General features: G+C 44.8%; 1 protein-coding gene across 4 annotated transcripts in view; it reads right to left on the reverse strand.

Annotated features, from left to right (window-relative positions):
• LOC118505510 (connectin-like) overlaps window positions 1–22981 on the reverse strand; it is an 82311-nt gene that overhangs the window by 14289 nt on the left and 45041 nt on the right. For 2 of the 4 annotated variants that reach the window (XM_036041405.1, XM_036041403.1), the window contains one exon: window positions 3490–3608. The exons of the other annotated variants lie outside the window; for them this stretch is intronic. The gene's annotated coding sequence lies outside the window, so the exon portion shown is untranslated. The remainder of the gene's footprint in view (window positions 1–3489; window positions 3609–22981) is intronic. 4 annotated transcript variants of the gene reach the window in all.

Raw genomic sequence — 22981 nt, forward strand, 5'->3', positions numbered from 1 at the left:
TGGGAGTATGTGTGTGTGTGTGCAAGTGAGTTTTTTTTATTACATTTCCTTCCCGTCACGCGGGGATGGTGCGAGAAAACTTCATAAACACAATTACGAAGCAATTTGGCATCGATCCACTCGCCACGAACTGTTCCACTGGTCGATGCTGTTTTACGACCCCAAAGCATCCACGCTCCGTGTTTGCGCTCCGTACCGTGCCAAAATACGTGCCGCTGAATGTCTGCAGCCGAAATTGTAATTTCTTGCACTTTGCTTTGCACCCCCCGGGGGAAAAGTTGATCGTAATAAACGGTGACCTGATGACTCCCCAGCGGGAAAGGATGTCTATCAACCTCGGGCCATGGGTGAAGGTTTTTAATGCGACGTGAATGCATTTTCTCATATCGTGCGGTATTAGTGTGGAGTTTCGTGCATACATCGTTGGACTTTGTCGGGGGGCGGGTTTTTACTAAGGTGACCTGAAACGTGCCCATATGCTGAATACAATTAAATACTGTCAATAGCGCTGTTTTCGATGGGGTTTTGGAAACCGTGATAGAATATCTATTTTCAGAATCTTTTAGTGTGTCATAGGATGTTACTGAACTGTAAAACAACCAGTACACTGAGTAGCGCTAATGTTAAACGTAATTATCGGTTATGAAAAGAGAGTTTCAGGTTACACAGCGCTTCAACAGCATGATCACTTCTCAAATAAAACAACACAAGGATTTGCTGATGTATTGCATACCTTTAGGCTCATGATTAACGGAGTTTTATTATTCAATGAGGCCGACTTGGCCATATTTTTCTCTTTGTTTTAGTTTAATGACCTGCTAGGTAATGCCTGCCATTCCTGGCTTATCAAACTTCTTGACGACCCGTAGTTGGATAGTCAGTCCTCACAACGGTACCAGGTTCTGAAAGCTGCCATCAGGTCTCTTTCTGGCCGAATTGTGTGTAGTTAACTCCTGATGAGCTGAGTTAACATTTTCCCTTCAATGAAATACATTAAAAATTAGTATTCCATTTGTTTTCCGGAGATTGGTTGGTTCTCTATAATTAGAAATAAACACCTTCACGCTTCTTCTCATTCAATGGTATCGTATTGAACGCCAACTTCAGAACCAGAGTTCACACGAAAAACGGATCTTCAAAAGATCATAATGACGATAACAGCCTACCTACCAAAGTTTTGGTGGTGCTGGCCAAAGGCGTTTAGCTCATGGTACATCTCACTTTTCAAATACAACCAAGAACAGAAAAAAAGGTACATCGGTTCGAAACAAGCTGATGAAACAATATTCTAATTTTCAATATATTTTATCCTCATTGTTTATGGCAAAAAAACTTACCTTAAAATTTCAGAATCGTGTTTCATAGAATATATTCTTATCATCATTCCGGAAGATAAATCCACTCTCAACAATTACTTTGGACTCATGGCCTCGCTTTGGTTTATGTTTTCTCATTGTCCATAGCAATTACCAACCATTCCAGCAGCACGGCGGATATATTCAGAATGCTAGATCGGACCCGTTAGCATGCTTGCTTTTGTGTGGCCTCCCAAGGATAAGCCATTTCGACCTAACCCGTCAGCATCCACCACGGTTGTGTACAGCACGAGTGAAGCGTAACGCGAAACACAAACGAACGCGCGCGCGCGAACACCCCATTTTTACTGCAGCGCTATGTCAGTGCGCTTCACTAAAGCGCATAAACTAATGGCCGCCGTGAGTCTTTCATTTTATTGCCATTCGTCCGGTGCTATGGCACTTCTGTGGCTAGCTCAGGCTGGTGGGCTTGTGCCGTGCCGAGTGTGAGCGAGCTTTTATAGCATCCTGGCGCCTCCCGCCTGTTCCCAGCCCCTCCATCCGGTCCACTGGCAGTCCCGCAGGACAATTTGTGCTAAAAATGTTGCCCCACCGGGAACGATACCGTCGGAGTGGAAGCTGGAAGTTAGCCAAACATAGACAATAATTGCCGACCGAAAAATGTGCCCCAAACCTTCGCGCGATTATGATTGCGCTGCTCACCTGAGGCTTCCGTCCGTGCCGAGTCTCCCTCCACTGGCGAGTGCCACAAACAAAGAGCAGTCCCGGGGATGATTTTAAGAGCTGTTTCGCGACCGGTTAGTAAGACTCAATAACCATTTTCCATAAATATCATTCCACCTCCCGACCCGACCCGACCACCCAAAAAGACAGTGGTCGCCCGGATTATAACGTTGCGCAAGGGTTTTCCCGCTGGTCACGAGCGAGACGCTTGACAGAGGACACCGGAAATTGCTCGACAGAATGGTTCTTGTTGACGGGTGGCTCGCCTCTCTGCATCAAAAACTTTCCAATTGATTCACCTCAGTTCGTTCCGAGGATGGTTGCGACGGAGAGGGTGGGGGGTGTCCTTCCCTTGAGAAGGGATAGCGACTACTTTGGTACCGAAATTTATCGCTTCCGAGCCGGCCCTGTGGATGACTTCGTTCCGCAAGCGTGTAATTCTATTATATTTCGGTTGGAGGAGCACTTTTTGGAATACGCAATTTCACCATCGTTCGCGGTTTTTCTCATGAGACAATCACGGGCAAAAAGGCTAGCGCAGTGTCCAACGAGGTTAAAGGCTTTTCTTGCGCTCGCTTTTGATCGTTTTTCCCCCATCCAGCGGTGTATAGGCACCGAGACTTGAGAAGGCATTTTATAACAATTTGCTTTCCATCTACCAAGGAAGTTGACGGTGGGCCATTCCGATCACCCGTGACCGGATCGAATAACGGGTGGGTACAATACACAATTTTCCATGCCTTTCTTTTGCCATCTTTACCACCGTCACGCTTTGATCGCTTTATTGAATTTCAATAATTTTCCGTCCCATCCGTAGGGAGGCTGGGCCGGAAAGAGACTCAGCCGTCGTTTCTGAGCTGGTGGGATGGAGTGCAAAATGAGATAGACGTTTACAAGACATTTTTATCAATCATAATTGATTGCCCGACCTCCAGCGGGCCAGTTTCCGGGATCGATTTGCTCTTGTGGTATTGCTGTTGAGTGCTGTGATTTGCTGTGAGGGACGAGAGCATTTAAAGAAACGTGAGCTGTAATCGATACCGTCAGATACACAGATCGGGCATTATCATGATAGGGATATGATAAATGTTTGCTTCATTTTTAGCGCTAGAAAAACGAATGAGGTTTTTAATGCAAAATAAATAACAATTTTAAACTCTTGAATTGTCTTATATTGCATACATTTAGGCTTTTAGAAGAAAATGTTTTGTCGCCAGACGTCAGGGAATTGTTTGGTGACTCTTGCCGTATATATTTCCAAAACGAAGTCTTCAACAACTTATCAATATCGAAGACACTAATATTCACCCAAGCCTTTGTTTTACGATTAAAAAACTGCCCCCGATAAAAATCCATCCATGCACGCATCATTCGTCAAACGACGGGCGGAAGACGTGATTGGAAATTCCAGAAGCTAATGTTAGTACTCCACTGTTTGCCCTTAGCTTACCTGCTGTCGGTGTTTTTCACCAGCTGCAGACTACGGGTGCTCTCTTACGCTGTGCCGACCAATCCCGAGAGCTTAGCAAGTAATTGATTCTGCCGATTTGCTGGCGTTAATTAACATGTCTGAAAAGAGAACAGGTGAGGAACGCAAGCGAAAGCGTTAGCAAACCGATCGGTAAGCACACGGACACGGACACTATACGTGAAGCATCCCTCACACACGTATCGACAAAGAAAAGGCAGCAGCGAAGGTATCTCGTTTGGGTTTTTGCAATGAAATTAAGTGCTGCCGTCAACGGATCGAATGCACCAGGACACCCTACCCTTGCCCCGTTCCCTGCGTGGATTACTGCATCCGGAAGAGTAATGTTTTAATTCTCTCCATTCCAGCGTGAGCCCATTCATTATCTCCCACCGCCACCCTTTCCATTTCCACCGTTGGCAGAGTTTTATGGTGGCATGCGGGCGTCTTCATTTCTTGGGACGTCTGTGTCGATCTGTGGGGCTTACCGATGCATGACTCTCGGTACCATCGCACGGCAACGCATGCCTGCACAAAAGGACGTTGATGAGCAGATTTTGACTCATTGTGTCTAAGACAGCCACAATCGGAACGCACACACACACACACACACTCACTGCGTTATATTGTTCTGGGAATAGTGTGCGAAGCTGTGTAAGAAATAAAATTGCGCACCGAAACGAGGCGAAAAAGCTCGCCGAATGCGTCCACTTTTTGGGAAACATTTTTGTCTTTCATGTGCCACCAGCGCTGGAAGGTGTCGTTTTGCCGGGCGTGTGTTTTTTCGGGTACCGAGCGCACTGGAAGACTTTTTCCACTTGAACGACTCATAAATCCTCCGAACGTGTGCAGCACTTCGGTGAGCACTGAGGTGCTTTCTTTGTTTCGCTCGTGTTCAATGGAAGCGAAGCGAGCCGTGCGCTAGTTGGCTACGTAGCACTGCAATGCGTGATAGGACACTTCTTCACGTCTGTTCACCGCTTGCACCTCACCCAAAGTTCTCACCCGATGCGCTAATCCATTCCATTAGATTTAATACTCATTTCGAGCAAAAGATTCTTTTCAGCTCATGATGCTGGTAAGCCGGTGACGGAATTGAGCGAACATTACACGACGTCGATGATGGCGAGGCTAAATGTGAAAATGGAGCTTGCGCTTTCTCAGATTTGGTTGCGGAGCTATAAAGCAGGGTACATTGGGCGGACGAATCCGACAAATGAGACGAGTTTCTGCAACCTTGTTACCAATCGCATAGCTTGTCTTTTGTGAGTAATAATTTTAATGTTTGTGACGAATTGAAATCGTCACAGAAAGTTTTATTGTTTTCCTTTATTAAACAGGAATTGCCTGACAATGTTGCTTAAAACTAAGTTACCAAAAGAGTACCATCCATATTCGTTTGGAGACATTTCTTTTTCCGAGCTGTGAATAGGAACCTTATCATAAAAGATCTTGGATGGAAACTTTCAATAATCGTTATTTATCATTAGATATTTCGCAAATTTTGCATGAATTTGGTATAATAAACTTAGAACTTTTAAACTCCTTATATTATATAAACTCATAACTATAGAAACTCAACAAGTTATGAAGAACCCATCATGTATAGAAAAACCAACCATGCATGAAATCATTCCCATCCTAAAGCCATGCAGTTTTGCGTTAAGACGTTGGTGGTTATTCTGAAGACATAGAGTGGTCCTTACTCTTCTGGAGCCAAATTGGTATAGCAAACATTTTTGAATAGGCTTCTTGACGAGAAGTCACGTTCCATTATAACAATAGGTTCTGTCAATTAGTCCACAATGAATGTGGGCTCTTCAAGAAAACAATCTTTCGGTGGGTGATATCTATGGGAACTGTGAAAAAGGAAAGCATGGCTTAAAAAGATACGAAACATTACAAGTCTATCAAATGTATGGTCACTTGAATTAACAATAAAATTCTTCCCAGCTAGGCCAATCATACTTGACGCACATTTATGATTTTGACACGCGTGCAAAATTAATTAGAGCCACTGTTCGAAGCATATTTTCGGGCGCAATGAAACCCGCTAAGTGCCATTTGTCAACGATTTCTTTTTTGCTGTGTGGAGATCACGTCCTCGTTCGTTCTCCACTGCTCGCAATACACATTGATCCAAATCGCTTCACTATTCTCAGATGTTCAAAGCCAACAAAACATCTGGAAAACAATTCTCCCAAACACCACCGCCACTGGTACGAGGGGCTTTGCCAGTGCAATAAAAAAATGATCCTACATAAGCTGTGAGTGCGATAACGACGTAACACCCTGCTGCTCGCATCCGACAACCGAACAACATTGGCAATCATGTTCCAGCTGCTTGTCGAAACAACCGAAACGACAACCGAATATCCCCAACAAAAAGCCCCGTCCCGAAAAACAGCAATCAACTCTCATTACCCGGGATAATGTTATCAGACACTTTTCGCACGAGTGTTTTGTCGAGGGTGGCTCGGCGAGGCACGGGTGAAAGACGACATAAAATTGAGCTTTTCCCAAAATCCGGCCCCCGGTTTCACTGCGTGGCAGTCCCACTCAAGCTCGGGCTCGAGCGCTAAAGCTTGGGCAATTTAACCGTTTAAAAGTCATTTTTCCCAACCCGGCCAACGGAAGGGTGGGAAGCGTGGGAAATGGTGGTGGCTTGGCTTGCGCGAGTCGTCGAACCGATCCGTACCAAACCGTTCCGAAATCGCTCCATTTCCCAATTAGGTTTGCACCATTCTCTACGGGGCGGCGGGCAGGCGGTGAGTTCGTTTTTCCGCCGTTTTTTCCTCCGTTTTCTGTGAAACCACATTCCACCGAGAGTGTTCGCATCTAATATCAATATTTTAAATAATAATCAGAACTTATTTGAAAACCCCTTAGCAAACGATAACGTCTTCCTTAGGCTGTTGTGCATCTTTCGCAACCGGCGTCCCGGGTTTTGTAGCGCCGAATCGGCAAACGATACTCGAGCATCCGGGCTAAGGATGGGATGAAGTGTGTTTATTTTCCAGCCGAGCTGGATGAGTGTGGGCGAAGGGAGGAGCGCCTAGTGCCTTGGCTCTTGTTTCGTTATTTTTATTTGTCTTTCGCTCCATCCCAAACCGTTTCCCCGTTTTGGGCAATGATTGGTGAAGAATAAATTTCACAATTTTAGCTCGATTCTCGCAGCTTTAAGCTATCGTGGGTGGAGTCGGTTGACAGGACAAAGGGGGGGGGGGGGGGGGGAGGGGTGCGGGTGCCCGGGTCAACCGGTGTCATAACCGAGGCGAGAACATTAATGAAGATGATACCATAACCGTTCATCGTTACCTCCACGAACCACCGGCTCTATGAGCATCGTTTGTTCAAGATGGGTTCTGCGCTCGAAAGTGGGTAGCCGTAGAAGGATGCCGAGTGAGCGAGACGGCAGGCGACAAAAAAAGAAGGTCAAATGGAAAATAATCACTTGAAGGTGAAGTGTTTTTAGTACCGCCGAAAACCCTCCTCGGAGGTTATCTTCGAAACCTGGGGTGATTCTGCTGCTTCGGTGGTGCAAAAAATTACCCTTCGCAGGAACTCGTCCGGTGGGTGGAGCGACAACGTGGCTGGCGGAAGGAAAAACAGGCCGCTTTGTGAAAGGGAAAAGTTTTGAAAGGACCGAAAATATGTCTGGGTTGATATTCTTCACCGGCCCGAGCTAAACCGGCCATTCGGACCGGTGTTATGGTTATCCTTCCGCGGAACAATCCTTTCAGCTACCGTACACCGCCCGCGCGGGTTTTCTTTGTGTGGAAAAGATTTCGAACCGAATACTACCACACAAGGAAAAAAAAACAGCAAAAGTTGGAAAACGGCAATGTCAGTGGAAGATGTTCCAATTTGTTTTAGGATTTTTGTGTTATCTTGTACTGCTCCGCCAAAATGTTCGAACATTTCTTGCAAGTCTTGAACTTGGGTTCAGTGGCTTTTCGGACGCAACTTTTCTTTTATAGAGCGTGCCAGGGATTGTTTTTTACACCTATTTTAAGCAACCAAATTTCTTTATCCGGTACTACGGCTGTTTGACAAGAAAGTCAGCGTCAAGGAAAAGTAATGCGGTGCCTGGTGAGAAAAACGCAATCTCAAGAAATTGGGAAAAAAATAAAAACAGCTCAGTAAGGAGAGAACATCGAGTGGAACAGTCGGAGCAAAACGTAAATAAACGTGGTCAAAAGCTCATAAATAATATTTGTGAGGGTATCAGCATTGCTAAAGGACTCAAGTCAGAGAAACAACCGTTTTTGTTGTAAAATACTGTACCAAGCTTAAAATTTAGTTAATGCTTTGGAAAACGCCAAAAAGTATGCAACCCGCATTACTTACTATTTGAATTTGAAATAAAATTTGAAAGCATTTAGAGCAAATGTACTACAAGTAGTGGGAATTTTTTTTCTGACAGAATGAAAAAAAGTTAAACATTCATCTCAAACTATTGAAGACATTTTATCCCAGCTCAGCTCACACTGTGCCCGGCACTGGGGCAAACTCCAAATCGTGTCTATTTCACACGGATGCCGAAGAGAAATGCGCCACCACGAAATACCGAAACCGATGGCGCAATGTGCGGCCAGCACGGCGTGGAGCAACCAGCGCCAGAACGCTTGACGTGGACGAATGCGAACGGAAACGGAAACCGCTCGAGAAAATTATCGTCAACGCGAGTGGTGTTAAGTGTCAGTTTCATTTATCGTCCCTGTCCCATCCTTGCTGTCGTCGCCAACCACTGTCGCACGGGTCCGTCTGGCGCGGGTTCCTTTGTGTTCTGTAATATATATTTATTTTTTATTTTCCATCCGTACTCCCCTTTTTCCCCACCATTTCTATTCCTCCGCTTTTCCCTCGCTCAGTTTTACAGTCCTTTCGCGCCATGATTAAGGCCACTCACGCAAGTACGCCGCAGCGAGGATGCTGCTGCTGCTGCTGCTGCTGCAGGCTTCAAGGCACTTACGCCTCCAGAGTGCCATCGCGTTGCGTTCAAATTGCATGAGAGTGTGCCGTTTCGTTGTTTTGCTGTGTGTTTCTCCACCGTTCTTCGATTTGCGCTCGGTGTTTCGGTTTCGTCTTTTTAATTCTTCCGCTGTTTTACCCGTCGTTGTCATGTTTGGAGGGAAATTGCCTCGTATTATCTATTTTAACACCAACACCACTGTTTCCTGTTCGCCACACGTTCTGCGACGATTTTTGGGGGTTCGGGCAAAAGGAGTGGGCAGGAGCGAGAAGCAAAAGCAACCCTTGAAAACAATTCGTTTTGAATCGCTGTGAAAGCGCTCTCCCGATCACAAGGGTGAGTTAATCCGGGCGTCACAAACGGGAAAAGTGGGAAGGAAAAATAAAAAGTTCTCAGAACCAGATGCCGTTTACATGGTTGCTTGAGTTAAGGGTTGTTTAAAGTGTGTGCTTTCAAAACTGAGTTGGAATTGTTTTATCTGCCAGCGCAGCATTTGATGTGCAGATATTGTGCTTATCTGAAGGTTTTGAAGCACTCGAATGTTTTTATTTTATTAACGCCTAACAGTATGCAAAACTTAAGTTCAAACCAGTTGTTTACAGTTTTTCTTGTGAGGAAAAGATTTGTATTGATGGAAGTTAAAAAAAAGTCTCATGTATTACAATTTATCCTTCTTACTCGTTGCACTATGCAAAGCTGCCATGGTCGCTTCAAAATAGTGCCTGATAGGGCAATCCTTTTAAACTAAATGTCTTATATGGTGATCCAATACTCAGCTACACCTTCCAACTGAACACTCGAACACCCGGCAGATACACTGTTTCACCTGAAGCTGATGATATCTTGCTTGTCTACTCACAAACCACATACACACACACATGCTCGTCCCGCACAATCTTGTTCATTTTGATTAACATACCTTCGACAGGGGCATGTGCATACCTCCGAAATGTTAAACGCAAAACACTCACTGTTCTGTGTTCGCTTTACCGAGCGCAGTGTTTTCTCTCGAAACGCCCGGTTGCGGTTCATCCGTAAAGACAACCGACACCGTACTTTGCTTTTCTTAGCTAAACTGTCCAAACCCCTTCGCGGGCTGAAGGTCGAGCGATACGGTACGACGTGACCCGTACCGTGCACGGGGAAAGCAATTTAGGATTAAAGTTAAACGATCGCTCTTTGTGCAATGATGCGCGCTGAAGTTCGTTATTTTTGTCCTGCTTCGCTCACACAACCGAACGGATCCTCTGCTCCTAATCATCTTGACTTAGAACGTTTGCTGGTTCACGGGATGACGGTTGAGGTTTGGATGGTTCGTCCCAGCAACGGCGGCACGACAGATTATAGCAAATCCTAGAAACGCTGTTCGCTGCTAGTAAAGTTGTACTTGTATGTGATGTGATGTGAGAGCACTGTTCGCTCTGGTTTCATTTTTGTTGCTTCCACAACGAACTGTCCTGTGCGCTGTCCTTTCGCTAATCTTTGACAGTTTTGTTTCACACGAATCGGAGTGAGTAAAAGAGCCGAAACAGAAAACAAACTTTTATAAACTTCAAAAGTGTACTTTGAAAGTTTGATCTCCGCTGTCTTTTTTCTTTTTGTTGCTCCTGTCGCCATCGACAATCCGATCGACAAAGAGATAATGCGCTGAGCACGAACAGCACTGAGCAGTTGGTGGATGGGAAATTGAAGCACACTTAAAATCATTCGTGACGTGTGTGCTCGATAGCAGAGCTCTTCTTCAGCAAAGAGGCTTTCGTCGTGTTAGTGCTGAGAACATGGAATTGTAATCTGTTGTTTAGAATATGATAAATTGTACTACCATTTCCAGCAATTCAGATGCGCTTCTTCAAATTCAATACATGCTAATACATTTCAAGAATTCCACTTAATGCAATATTGGAATAGGAGTTGAGCCCAACAAAGCTGAGCAAAAATCGGAATTTGCTTAAGTTTATCGAAACACATTCCTGGCTGTACTAATATCGGACAAGGCACTAGGGAACAAACTTAACCACTCTCCCCTTCTACTGATAAGAGCTCTTCCATATCTGTATTGTTAAGCCACACAAACGAACCATAAGTATGCCAGGTACTGGCATGCCTATCTCGAGCACCGGTAGGATTAAACTGATCCCCATGATTTTTCAGTTCGCATTTTCGAAGAGCGTTTTTCTAAACAAATATCTTAACCTGCCGGTTGTGGAATAAAATAACTCCATTGGTACACTTTAAATCCTTGGTATTTGTTGGAGCACCCCCGGAGCTGTTGGGTTACATTAGTCACTCGAAGGAAGTGAAACTGCATTGCAGCAGCACGGACGAGCTTAAGCAGCTTCCGTAACTGCACACGTCTAAGCCCTGCTAGCAGAGTATGCTCTGCTGTAATCAATGAATTAATTTAGAGATAACCTCTCGTTGTTCAGTTACAGCTTGGCCGCTTTTTCACCCCCGGTGGACCAACAGCATCCGCAGAAGTGATGCTGCTTAAGACATTATTTAAACATTGTACAAATCTTGTGTTGCTAGCGTACAGTTCCAGCCCGACGGTTCCGGATATCCTCTCGACTGCTTCGGCAAACACACTCGACATTCGGGCCCGGTGCCGGAACGGTAACGTGCCTAAGCTACCGTTCGTTCGTTCGATTATGCAGATTGACGCAGAAAAGTGCATCCGTGCTCCTCCTGGTCGGGCAATCGTGTGGGCTTCCATTTTTATGCTTCACTGCACCGGGAAGCTGCCGACTTCCGGAACCGTCATCATTGTCGGCTGCGAACCGGCTAGCTTGGTGCTCGTGCTCGTGGGAAGCGTTCCGTGTAGCTTCCGGACAGCTGAGCTAGCAGGCAGTGGGCGCCACCGGTGAGCATCGCAATAAACATCCCGATAAGTACGGGTGGATGGCCTGGCTGGCTAGGGTCTGGCTTGGTAGCATTGCCGGCACCAATAAACGACCACGATGGCTGTGTGGGAGATATTGCTCGAAGGGGGAAACCCATTCGGTTGTCAGTTTGGTGGCAGGTTTTTGGGACACCGGCGGTGGGGAAACGGTGAAGCGGGGTTTACTCACATGCAGTGTAAGCGTACACTACGCTCTACAAATACTGGGCAGTTGGAATCATCGGGTATCAAACATTTCGCCCGTGGATGTGATGTGGCATATCGTTGCGAGAATAATAATAATCATAATGATGATGATGATGATGATGCTGATGATGATGCTGATGGTGCCCTTACGGTGAATCTACCATACAAAGAGCCAATTGAACCCGGAGGATATGCGAAACAGTCACGATCTATGCGAGTCCTCCACCAGACAGCCTTCTTGGTAAACAGAAGGCATTTCGGGGAAGCCGTGCGAGTTCCGACAGAACACCACGGAATGTGAAACATTCGCCTGAGACGTGCCCTTTACAGGGCCGGTTCAAACATTGACAGCACCCGTAAGGCCTACTCGGAATGCTACCGACTGCAATACACGAACGGGGCTTACGTCTGGTCCTGCCGGTTCGTTGCGTGGCATTGGCTGAGCATTCCGAGTCGGAAGATTGATTTAACAACCGCACAGCGATTTGTATGGAGCTTTTGTGGTTAGGGACGGCTGCTTAGACCGAGAGCAGATGTGCAACTATTGAAGAAATTTATGATTTCGAAAAGACGCTTTCGGAATATGGATGCGAGGCGGCCGTTTGAGACGAGAAGAATACAATCCTAGATCAGCCAGAGATTATCGAGTGCATTAGTGTGAGAGGGCCGGATGGATGGAAAGGATGTATCGCACTGTAATCGCTGCTGAAACGTCTTGCTGACTTAAGACGTTTGCCTTGAGCTCGTTTATTGCTTGCCAAAGGCTTTTGATTTCGTTGTCAATGTAGTTGAACGGTGTGTAATATGTTTCCATGTCTGGGCTTTGTGATGGATGATCTAAGCCACTTGTGTTTGAAGCCTGAAAGTATGCATTCTGTCGTTTGCAAATCGCTTTCGGAGCACTCATTGCATGACAGGTGTTGTATGCAAAGCAGAATGCATATCTTCAGGCGGGTGTTCCCCGTGTGTATTTTATTTCCGTAGTACTAAGAAAAGAAATTGATGCTTCAATTAAAAAAAATTAATGAAAAAATACATTTAATTCTATAAATGATTCTTTTCTGAGACTTGCAAGTGTACCATCAAAAAGCCACATGCAACATGCAATTCTCGCAGTAACGAAAAATTGTTAATCCTTAGCATTTCACTGCACTTTTTGGAAGATATTATGAAAAAAAAAATAACCAAAAACCTTTTATTGCATCAATTTGCATCGTCCGATTCTCCATTATCGACCAATCATTAAATGTAAATACACGTGCGTACGCAAAGTGCATTAAAAGGTAACAATCGATGGTTTCCCATTTCTCCTCAAATTTTCGTCTCGCTGCCCCAATCATCCCTTATTCCTGTCTGCCTTCCCACGAGCACACTCAAATTTGTGATATTCGTAGTTAAACATTTTTTAATATTCAAGCAACGAAAAAATCGCCAACACCTCTCACCTCACCTCTCCTCCGATGGTCTGGGAGCGAGGGAAAAAATCGGATTTGCGCTCCAATAAGCGTACATCTTCGGCGTACGATAATGTTTTCCACCGTATGCACACAACCTGCGGCGCTGCACACGGGCGACCGACCGACCAACCGACCGATCGTTATCGTGCACAAATATTTGATTGCATATACTATCCGGTTCCGGTTCGCTCTTTCGCAAACGAACGGCACACAAGGAAAGGTGCTCGAAACGGGACGGCAAACCGATCCTGGTAACCGAGCCGGATGTTTTGTCGAACAGTCGGTTGAGGTTGAAGGGAAGGAACACTGGAGAGGACTCGTATTTCCTCGTGCTCATTTTTTTGCTGTTGTTGCCTTCGTTGCTTTGAAAACTCTCCAAATGCATTCCAATGTAGGGTTGTGTGTGCTGGTGCAGTGTCGGTACGCGTGTCAAGTACAACACAGCGCACCGGTGAAGCCAATGAAGAAAGCCATGCCGGGACAAGTGGTCGCGCCCGTTCGGGAATGGGAGCGTAGTTCAAATATTGAATCACTTATATCAAATCAAACAGCATTAACATTTCAATCATTTAATAACGGAGCGGAATATTAAATTTCGTTCGGTCGCATTGTTCGTGTTCGGCGCTGCGTGCATCGATACCAACTGCTGCGTGAAGGCACTAGAAGGCGTGCAGGCGTGGAAAAACATGTTTTGAATAGCGCTCCACGTGTTCCCATGATGGAATGGAGGGTGTGAGGAGGGGTGGAGTGAGAACACACGAAACATACCGTACGTAATGCGACCGGTGTTGTGCAGTATCGTACAGCGCGACTGTCGCCTATCGGACGGGACTGGATTACAATTCTGGTTGCGTTCTGGCAGCGACGGGGGACTGGAAAGTGTTTCTTGGTGTCGTGTAGATTCTCGCATGTTTGCTCATGAACTGACCTTAGAATTCGAAATTGAGTAAGCGAGTTCGCTTCGAAAGGAGGATGAAAATTCTTTCATATGTACCTGCTCATGGAAGGTATTTTTATTACAGCGCTGAATGGGTTTTGTTACAAGGCATTCAATGCATTTATAAATAGAAGTAAGTACGTATTATTTGAGTGATATGTTGAAAGTATCAACTGGCATGAAAATATTGTTTCTCATACCACAACACATGGCATGAGATTTTTATATAGCAAGGTTTAAGTCTGAAATGCGGCTCAAGGGTTTTATTGTTGCTCTATTTAAAACAGTAAATTGCTTGAATATGGAGCCACTTGTGTCTCACAAGCTCAGTAAATTAAGTTTAAAATTGGTTGTCCTTAATCGATTCGTTTTTTTATCGAATAAACAACGCCCCTGTAGCTATAAAGGCAATCATCATAAAATAAATCTAAAACACTTCTATATTCACTCACCCATGAATGTATTTTCTTATTTCGAGTGTCTCTTATCACACGCAAACTCCAGCGGTTTAACAAAGCTCAGGAGACTCCGATAAATTGTTACATAATTTCACGTTGCCCTCTGTTCGACTTTGTTGCCCTTCATTTTACCATCGTCATTGTAGCTCACCATTTCCTATCTATCTAGGGCAATCGTACCCTGAACTTGAACTGAAACCGATTAGCATTGGAAAGGGCAAAGAGAGACCGGGCCCGGAGAGCAGCAAAAACACATCCCGCCCAGCACAAGTCTAATAAAATTGTACGAGTCATTCGGTCAACTGTAAACATCTCATTTCGTTCCGCAAACGGACGTCGCCCACGTCCGCGCCTTCCCGCCCATCCGTGTTGTCCTTCATCGGCGTCACCGACACGACCGTTCAGAATTCGAACAACGATCGAAATCATCCCGCCCCGGTGGGAGTTTTGTCTTCGTCACCCTTCCCGTCTTTCCCCCCACCCCCCCCCCCTTCTCCATCTCCATCTCCATCCATCCTTAAAATGTACCTTCCGGCCAGCAGAAGCTGAATGAACCAGGTTCAGGATTTGTCACGAAGGCGAGAGGATTTGTTAGCCCTTATTCGCCTCTTTCAACGTTTTGATATCGTTCTTGGTGGGGAGGAAGCGACGAAGAGAAGCAAACGGTTGCAAGAATACTGTCCGATAAGCTTTCTCCGTAAAGTGGAGAAACGCGTCCCAACACTTGAGACCGATTCCTGTGACAAGGAATGCTGGGGGGAGGGCGAAATATCCGTGTTTGCCGAAAATGAAATTTTCAACCCAATCCCATCACTGCCAACTTCGGTTTCGGTTCCAGCAAAACCCTTCGCCCACGGACGCTTGTCGCTCTCTTATCGCTGTGTTTTGCCTCTTTTTATTGAGTGCATTTTTCTTTTTTTGGTTTGATTTCGTTTCAATGCCAAAGCCAACCCAGCTGCTGGCGTTGTTTCGTGCTTCCACAGAGATAAATGATCAGCTAGCGTTTTGTGTTACGTTTGTGGGGCAGAATAAAAGTAGTGCCTCGATTGTTTACCGTTCAGGGTTTCGATTCGGTTCGATTGCCAAACGTGAAACAAATGAAAGAATGAAGCGAAGAAATTAAAGCACTCCAACACAAACACAGCGCACAGCTGATCACGGATCCGGACGAGCTTCCTTTCGCTGCTTAGACGCAACCTCGAACCGAAGACCAACCGGTAAACCTTTCCCGGGCTGGCAGTCGAGAATTCGATCAGCGTTTTGGGGCCACTTTTTCAGGACATCTCTAGCCTCACGGGAAAAATCAACCTTCCCTTCTCCGTAGCTGGTAATCCCCTTGGATGGGGCAGAACGAAGACAGGAAGGAAAATAATCATCTCCGCAAAAAAAATGGCCACCAGATTCGTTTCGGCGAGGAAACAAAAAAACCGGACCGGTGTCTCGCTTCCGATGATGCCGAGAAAGATCCACATCCACATGGAACAGGCGATCGGAAGGTGATCGGAAGCTAGGCAGCCCACAGCCCACCGGGGGCCGACCGGTGCGGGAAAGTTTCGGAAAAGAATCTCAATCAACGAAGCACACCCGTCCTGGGCGTTGTGAGCCGAGCGAATATGAACCCCGGGGCCGGAATGGGTTTGATGAAAAATGTTTTTCCCTTGCCCGAAAACGTAGCAAGATGTTGTTTCTCCGCCTGGTTCTTCCATTCCTTTCGAGGCGGAGAGGATACCTTTATTTGCATTTTTGCCCTCGTGGTGCTGTGTGTTCCACGTTTTCGCCGGTTTCCCGAAGGCTGTACTAAAAGTATGTTTAGCATGTTGTTTTAGTTGCTTGTTTGGTGTTCGCTCTTCTTTCCTTTTTAGTTCCCAAAATTTGTTTACCTATCAGTATTAGTGAAAATTGTTCGTTCTCGTTGTTTGGAATGCGGTGTGGTGGGTTAACAGTTGATTTTTTCTACGGGTTTGAGGATTATGAAATCGGTTTCATTGCCAGGGTTAGCTGCAGACGCGCGAGTATTTGTGTTGGTGCATACTAACTGGTGTACCGTTCGGGAGGGTTTTTAGCTAGAACGATGGTCTCCGATAATCCTTTTCTACACTTTGAATTTTAAATATTTGATAATAATGAATTTAATAGTAACGTTTTACATACAAAAAGGGCAAGTTGAAGGTGCATTTTAATTTTGTAGAAGTATTTAAATGTTGCTATCTTAAAAGATACCTCGTCAATTGATGAATGACTTCTCGAAAAAGTAATGCACTTGGGATTCTAACTAGTTTTACCAGAAAATGTTTATAGCAGTTAGATATATTAGAATAGACACATCATCCTGGACAAAAATGCTTTTCGGGTTAACGCTTTTATGAGCAGAACTCTTCCAGTATATTGTATACATCCTTTAGCCAATTTTTTAACAAGGTTTCCCAACTGCTGGGAGGGAATAAATAAAAAAGGACGAGTTAGGTCTCAGATATCCAAAGCCTCTATAAATAAACGATTGAATAAAAACAGGACCAGAAACAAATTGTTCCTGGACCGTCTATTCAAGGTGAGACTCTTCCAGGAAAAGCGTCGAGTGCTTGATAAACTATCTCAAATAAAGGTCGAATACCTAAGTTTAAATATTATCCAGTAATGCGACTAACAGTTTGATCGAACCCACATATTTCGAACCCGAAGGACGATTTCTCTTGAGCTAAAGGTCTACCAACTGAATGTTTTTCCTAGAAAAGATTTCCTAGAAGTATCAAGTTAAAAATAAATTGTTTTCTTGAACAGAATTTAACCTTAACGTTTAAACAGAGCGACCGCTCCTTGAGCACTTTGATCCTGGACATGGTGCCAAACCCGCTGAAAGCATTCTTTGTTCACCACAAATCACAAATCCCATCAATCCGATCAGATTTTCCTTTTTAATTCAGCCTGTTTTACCATTAGGGAGCATTCTAGTGGCATTCATTTAAATTGTCTGCTTCCATACCAGCACGCCCAAACACATCACGCACGATGCGTGTAGTCTCTGTCAATCTAGCCAAACAACAAAAATGGAAAAACACTCTCTCCAACAGTCTTGTTCTTGCCCGACAAACGTTGAATCTCTGAATGCCGGGTTTTTGTTGCGCTCTGTAACAACTTGGAACACCGACTTCGTTTGAAGTGATTTATTTGTTTCGACGTTCATTTCTTGTGACTTGTTTTATTGAATAGACTTAGAAGCAACAAAAAGAAAACACACACACATACATCCGCAAACAGGCGAGCACGGTTCCCTCGTCTGAATCGATTGATCGGTTCAGCACATGCTGCCCGGCGAAAGGAGCAGTTTAAATTCGATGCCAGCTCACCGCAGTAGCCGAAGCTTTCTGACAAAATAACAAGCAAAACCCCGAACCGAACTCGAGGCAAACCCAAAATTTTCCGCATCCCAAATTCCAAGAACCAGCCACCGGGAAAGACCATGCAACGGAACGGTGCCCTCCACCGGTGGTGCGCCGGGTGAAGAGGAAACGGCCACCGGGGCTGGGAAGGGAACGGAACGGCAAGTCTTTTAGATGGTACCATCTTCCGGCTTTGGCAATAGATTGTGCCCGGTCGGGGCAGTGATTTCTCATTTCGATTACATTTCCGTTTGCCTTCATGCTCGGGATGTTTTTCCATTTGACTTAGCGTTCGGTACGGGAGAGCGGGCGCTGCCAATGTCGAGGAACACAATGTGGTCCTGATGCGAGTAGCTCCAGCCAGCACAGGTATCAAGAACTTGCCAGCTTGCCGGGATGCTGTCGGATCGGAGCGGCCGGGAGCGTAGGAGAGAGCCGGGGCAAGCAAGACAAAACATCGTGCCAACACAACAAGCATACTTACTGTCGCCATTTTCTCCCGTCCGGACACATTTTCTTCCAGTCGGTGACGGGTGCCTGGCAAGAAGCTGGTGCCGGCGATACACAGCATCAGACAGACCGGGGAGGGGAGTGCACTGGGCGGTGGAATGATTGTTTTATTCAAATTGCTACGTGATTTATCTGCGATGTCGAAAATTGGAAAACCACAAACTGTCGGGCTAGATGAGGAACGGCAAACCAGTCACAACCAGGGGCCGGAAAGTTCATTGTCGTGTAACCGGATAAGGTTTTTCCCATTGTCATGCTTCCGAACCGATGCTCACTTCACGCACCCGCTGGCACTGGTGGTGTATGGAAAGCAAGAAGTGCATTTAATTAGATAAGGTCGAAAGGTTGTTGCAACTCTGCACGATCGGCTCTGTGTCAATTGCGAAAGGAAAACATGCTTGATTCGCACGAAACGTTTGACGAGATTAGTGTACGAATGAGCTACGGGTAAGCAAACGGGAAAAAACACTCCAGCTCATCTAAAGTCCCGAGCCTTCTGTTAACATGGGATTGTTGTGAAATAATCTGCTCACAGCCTGGCGCCCACTTCCGACAACCAGCAGGCACGGGGAGCCACGAATAAGCATGTTTATGACACGATGCATTAGCAAGCTAATGATGGGTTTAATCAGATCAGTAGCCGCCCGGGTACAGTGAAGTGAACACGCTGAATCCAATTACCTGCTTCAAACGGAATCTAATGACAGATGTTTTTGTTACCCAAGTGCAAGTGTGAGTTTTTTGCTTCTCTGTTTTCTCTACTCTACATCCTTCCGGCATGCCACACGCCTCAGGGAGTTGTGCTCTATCGATGCTACGATATGTGCGTGCCGATGTGGGGAGCCGTGATGTTATTGCCATGCCGTGGAAAGCAACACCTGTGTCGCAGGAACAACAACACGGGGAAAATTAATTGTTATTCTATTTGACACGAAATTGGGCCATGATCGTTCGCACGCGTCAAACGCACGAATGGAAGGATTTGCCCGGCACAGTGGAATCGCGCACAGGCAGCGAACGGAGTCATAATATTTTAGCGCCTGAATATAGGCAAAGCGCTGAACGCAATTATCTTTTTAAGCTCTAACACAACACTAAAGCACCTAGTCTTTAGAAGTTGTAGAACTTCCAAGCTTTTTTGAAATATGTTAAGCGCTAGTGTTTTGTACGCCCTAAAGTATGCAATTTTCATACATTTTTCATTTGTAAAAGTAATTTAGCTATAACAAAAAAAAGATGGACCAGAAGTTCTTGGTTCTTAATTTGGCCCATAGTTCACATACATTTGCACCAAGGACTCAGCGAACTAAACCCTCGTGCCGGAGCCGCTTGTGCCGTTAGACACGCGAGCCAAACAAAACAATTAGTAGATGCGTGAAACATTTCATGCACCGGTTGTCATGCGTTTTCTCCAGCAGACAAACGAAACAAAGCAAAGCAAAGCAAAGTAAAAAAAAACCACCGCACCCCAACTCGACCCACCCTACTAACCACCACCCGGTGGCCATTTACGCGAGCATTTTAACACTTTAGCATGCTCATTATGCATGCCCGGTTGGGTTTCGGGTTTGTCACAACCACGAAACCGCACCAGTTCGTGTAGGGTGTTATCGGTTGCAGGTAACCCTCGTTTGACTGCGACCAAATAATATTACACCTTCCGATTGCGATCCACGAAAACCTCAAACCCTACCGTCCGGACGCAAACGCACCATAAATACAAACCTTCATTCGAATGTCAACAGACACGACCGTACGCGCACGGATCCTGTGATGTGGTCCTGTAAGGTGTTTTTGTTATCATTGCTGGTAGGGGGTAAACGAATGCTTTAAACGTTCGCAACAAAAAAGTCGACTCATTTCCAAAGCTTTTGAACTGTTTCATAATGTTATTGATGTGTGCATTTTTGTTTTATCTGATCGCTCGTACCGCTGTCGTGTTTATTTCACAACGTTTTGCTTCACTTCAATCCGTAGCTTTTTCATCCTCAGTTTGCTGCTATAATCTGTATTGGTTATTGTGGCAAATACAAGCATTTGGTGTACAAAAAAGCAGGCCCATGTATGCCATGTGCAATGTCCATTTTAAAAAATGTGTTTATGATTTTTTCTGTCTCTCTCGCAACCCGCTCTTTGGTCTGTTTGTATTGGATGATTCCATTTCGCATTAATAGGCTTTAGCATTAATAGCGCGTGTCCGTAGCTGTGTGGCTTTGCAAACCTGATTACTTTTACTCGAGCATTTTATTCGCACACTTTTTTAAATTGGAAATTGAGCGTAAAAAAACTTTGCTCTAAACAAAATAAAAATCAATTAAAAGCTGTGCAACAGGAACTTTTGATGAGATTTTAATGTTTTTTTAACAAGCTTCAGTTGTTTTACTATTGGTTTTGTGTATGTACCAGGAAAAGCCATAGAATGGCATGAAACTGATTTTGTGTTAGTAATAGGATTTTTTCTAAACTCCGATATGTTAGAACGAATGGAGTGCATGTACAATTTGTTTAAAGGACAATATGTTCTATATAAATAAGAAAATCACACAATGAAATCAATCAGCTAATCGGATACACCATCAATAATCATTTGATAAGATTGACAGATTGTAGTTTATTTATAAAACATACGAAAGCTTCTCAAAAAAAGAAACCGTACATTGAATGCGAATTATGTTCACAAGATCGGACCTGTAGACTCAGTTTGTAGCGAGTCATGGTACATGTATTCTATAATACTTTGATCATTAACGAGCAACCTCACAACCTGTAAGCCAATTATGATTTTCTTGTGGATAGTCGGAGTTCTTCAACCACAAACAACCACATGTGCATTGAAATTTGGAGTTGCTGGTATTTCCAATCTGCAAGTGTTGTACAACACCAACCCAAAAGAGATGTTTTTTTTGTTGGCAAATTCAGAGAACGCATACGGATATAGTGGTAAAAGTTTTCCGATCGTAGAATGCATCCTACGGTAAACCTTTGTTGTGCTCTGGGTATCTCTGTAAAATTACTCATAAATCGGAAGCATAACAAGGATTCGGAACGCAAAAAACAAACACTCACACAGACTGACTCCGAGTACGTTCACAATAAGAGAGTAGGGGGATAAAAAAAACCGGGGGCACAAAAATTCCTCACTCACGAACCGAATGGACAACTTTAAAGCGTCAAACGAGAGTTGTTGAAAAAGTCATCTCGTTAAAAGTTACTGTCGATGTAATTTCCTCCCAATCCATCGCGGCTTGCGCTGGCTGGCTGGTTCCGCTGTTTCATTTCCTACCGCCAGACTGACCCACCGGATCGGGACGGCCTCCTAATGATGGTCGTTATGATTACATTTCGGCGGTAAGCAACTCTCAAGTTGCGTCGCGAACGCGTCAACCGACCCTGCGGCCACAGTTGGCACCTTCGGTCGTCGGAATCCTCGCACAGCCTCGCAGCGTCCCGCCGACCCGACCGTTCGGGATCATTATCGTCATCTTTAAGGTTCGTCGTCAGCGTCATTTTCCCATGACATTTGGGAGGGTTGTTCCGTTTTTTTTTTCTCCTCCTTCGCTCCCGAACGGAGGTTGACAAACAAATGATTCAACTTTGGGAGGGAGGAATAAAAGAAAAGTTTTGTCAGCGAGCAGCATCCCGGCATGGGTTGGGGGTTTCGGTTTCGGAACAAGGTTATCACATCACCATCTGAATTGGGTGCAGTATAGTCGGGGCGCGAAATATGGCTTTGTCCATTCATCCATTCAGTTTGTTTGGTGCTGCGATGTGAATGGCACCACATTGTGAACGGTACCAGGAAGTTCCATTCAGTGCACTATAATTGTTGGGGAAAGGATTCGTTACATAGTTTGAAGTGGGCTTAAATAGAGAAAATTACAATTACAATACATTTTTCAATTCGAGCGCACTTTTCAATAAAAGTTCATTATTAATTAATATCAGTTCTAGCGAAAACTATGATAAATCACAAATATCTTGAATTGTATCCATAATCTGAAAATATGTACTATTTATGTTTGCTTGATTGGAATTCCAGAAACTTATTAGATTTAATGCACATACGATCATTGAGATGAATTTTGCCAATCAGCCGAAAGTTAACCCGTTAAACAAGGACTACATATCAATCATCCTATAACAACGCTCCGCCCATTCACCGCCAATCAAAACAAACGATCTTGGTGCAATTGAAGGGTTGATTGACTGACAATTATGAGTCTTTTAAGAAGTATTACCATGTGAAAGGCGGGCTTGCTGTGAGGTTAATTTCACTTAGTCTACCATCAAGCTGAAGCAGCATCAAAACATTTGATGTCTAGTTCGGTTGACGGTGTTGAGCGTTTTAGCGTTCGATTTATCCAGATTGGTAATTCTTCTGAGAAGCCTTCTTCGCTTTAAAATTGTGCTGAAAAGTAATCCAATTTGCATGTGCTAGTGCTTGGTAAAATTGTTTTTAAGTATTTCTCGGCAATCTCGAACCGACCGATTTCTGACAAATACATCAAAAAGCATCCCCCAACTCACATGATCGATGTACGTAGTTTCGGTCGTCTGTCAGCTTTCAAAACACTCACGCTCCAACGAACCGTTGGTCGTTCGCTCCGGCGTATATTATCAAGGGACCGGGGAGCTTTTTGCATAATGAAACAGGCCATTTTTCGTGCTCCACAAT

The sequence above is a fragment of the Anopheles stephensi genome, chromosome 2, assembly GCF_013141755.1.
Source record: "Anopheles stephensi strain Indian chromosome 2, UCI_ANSTEP_V1.0, whole genome shotgun sequence".
In the NCBI taxonomy this organism is placed as follows: domain Eukaryota; kingdom Metazoa; phylum Arthropoda; class Insecta; order Diptera; family Culicidae; genus Anopheles; species Anopheles stephensi.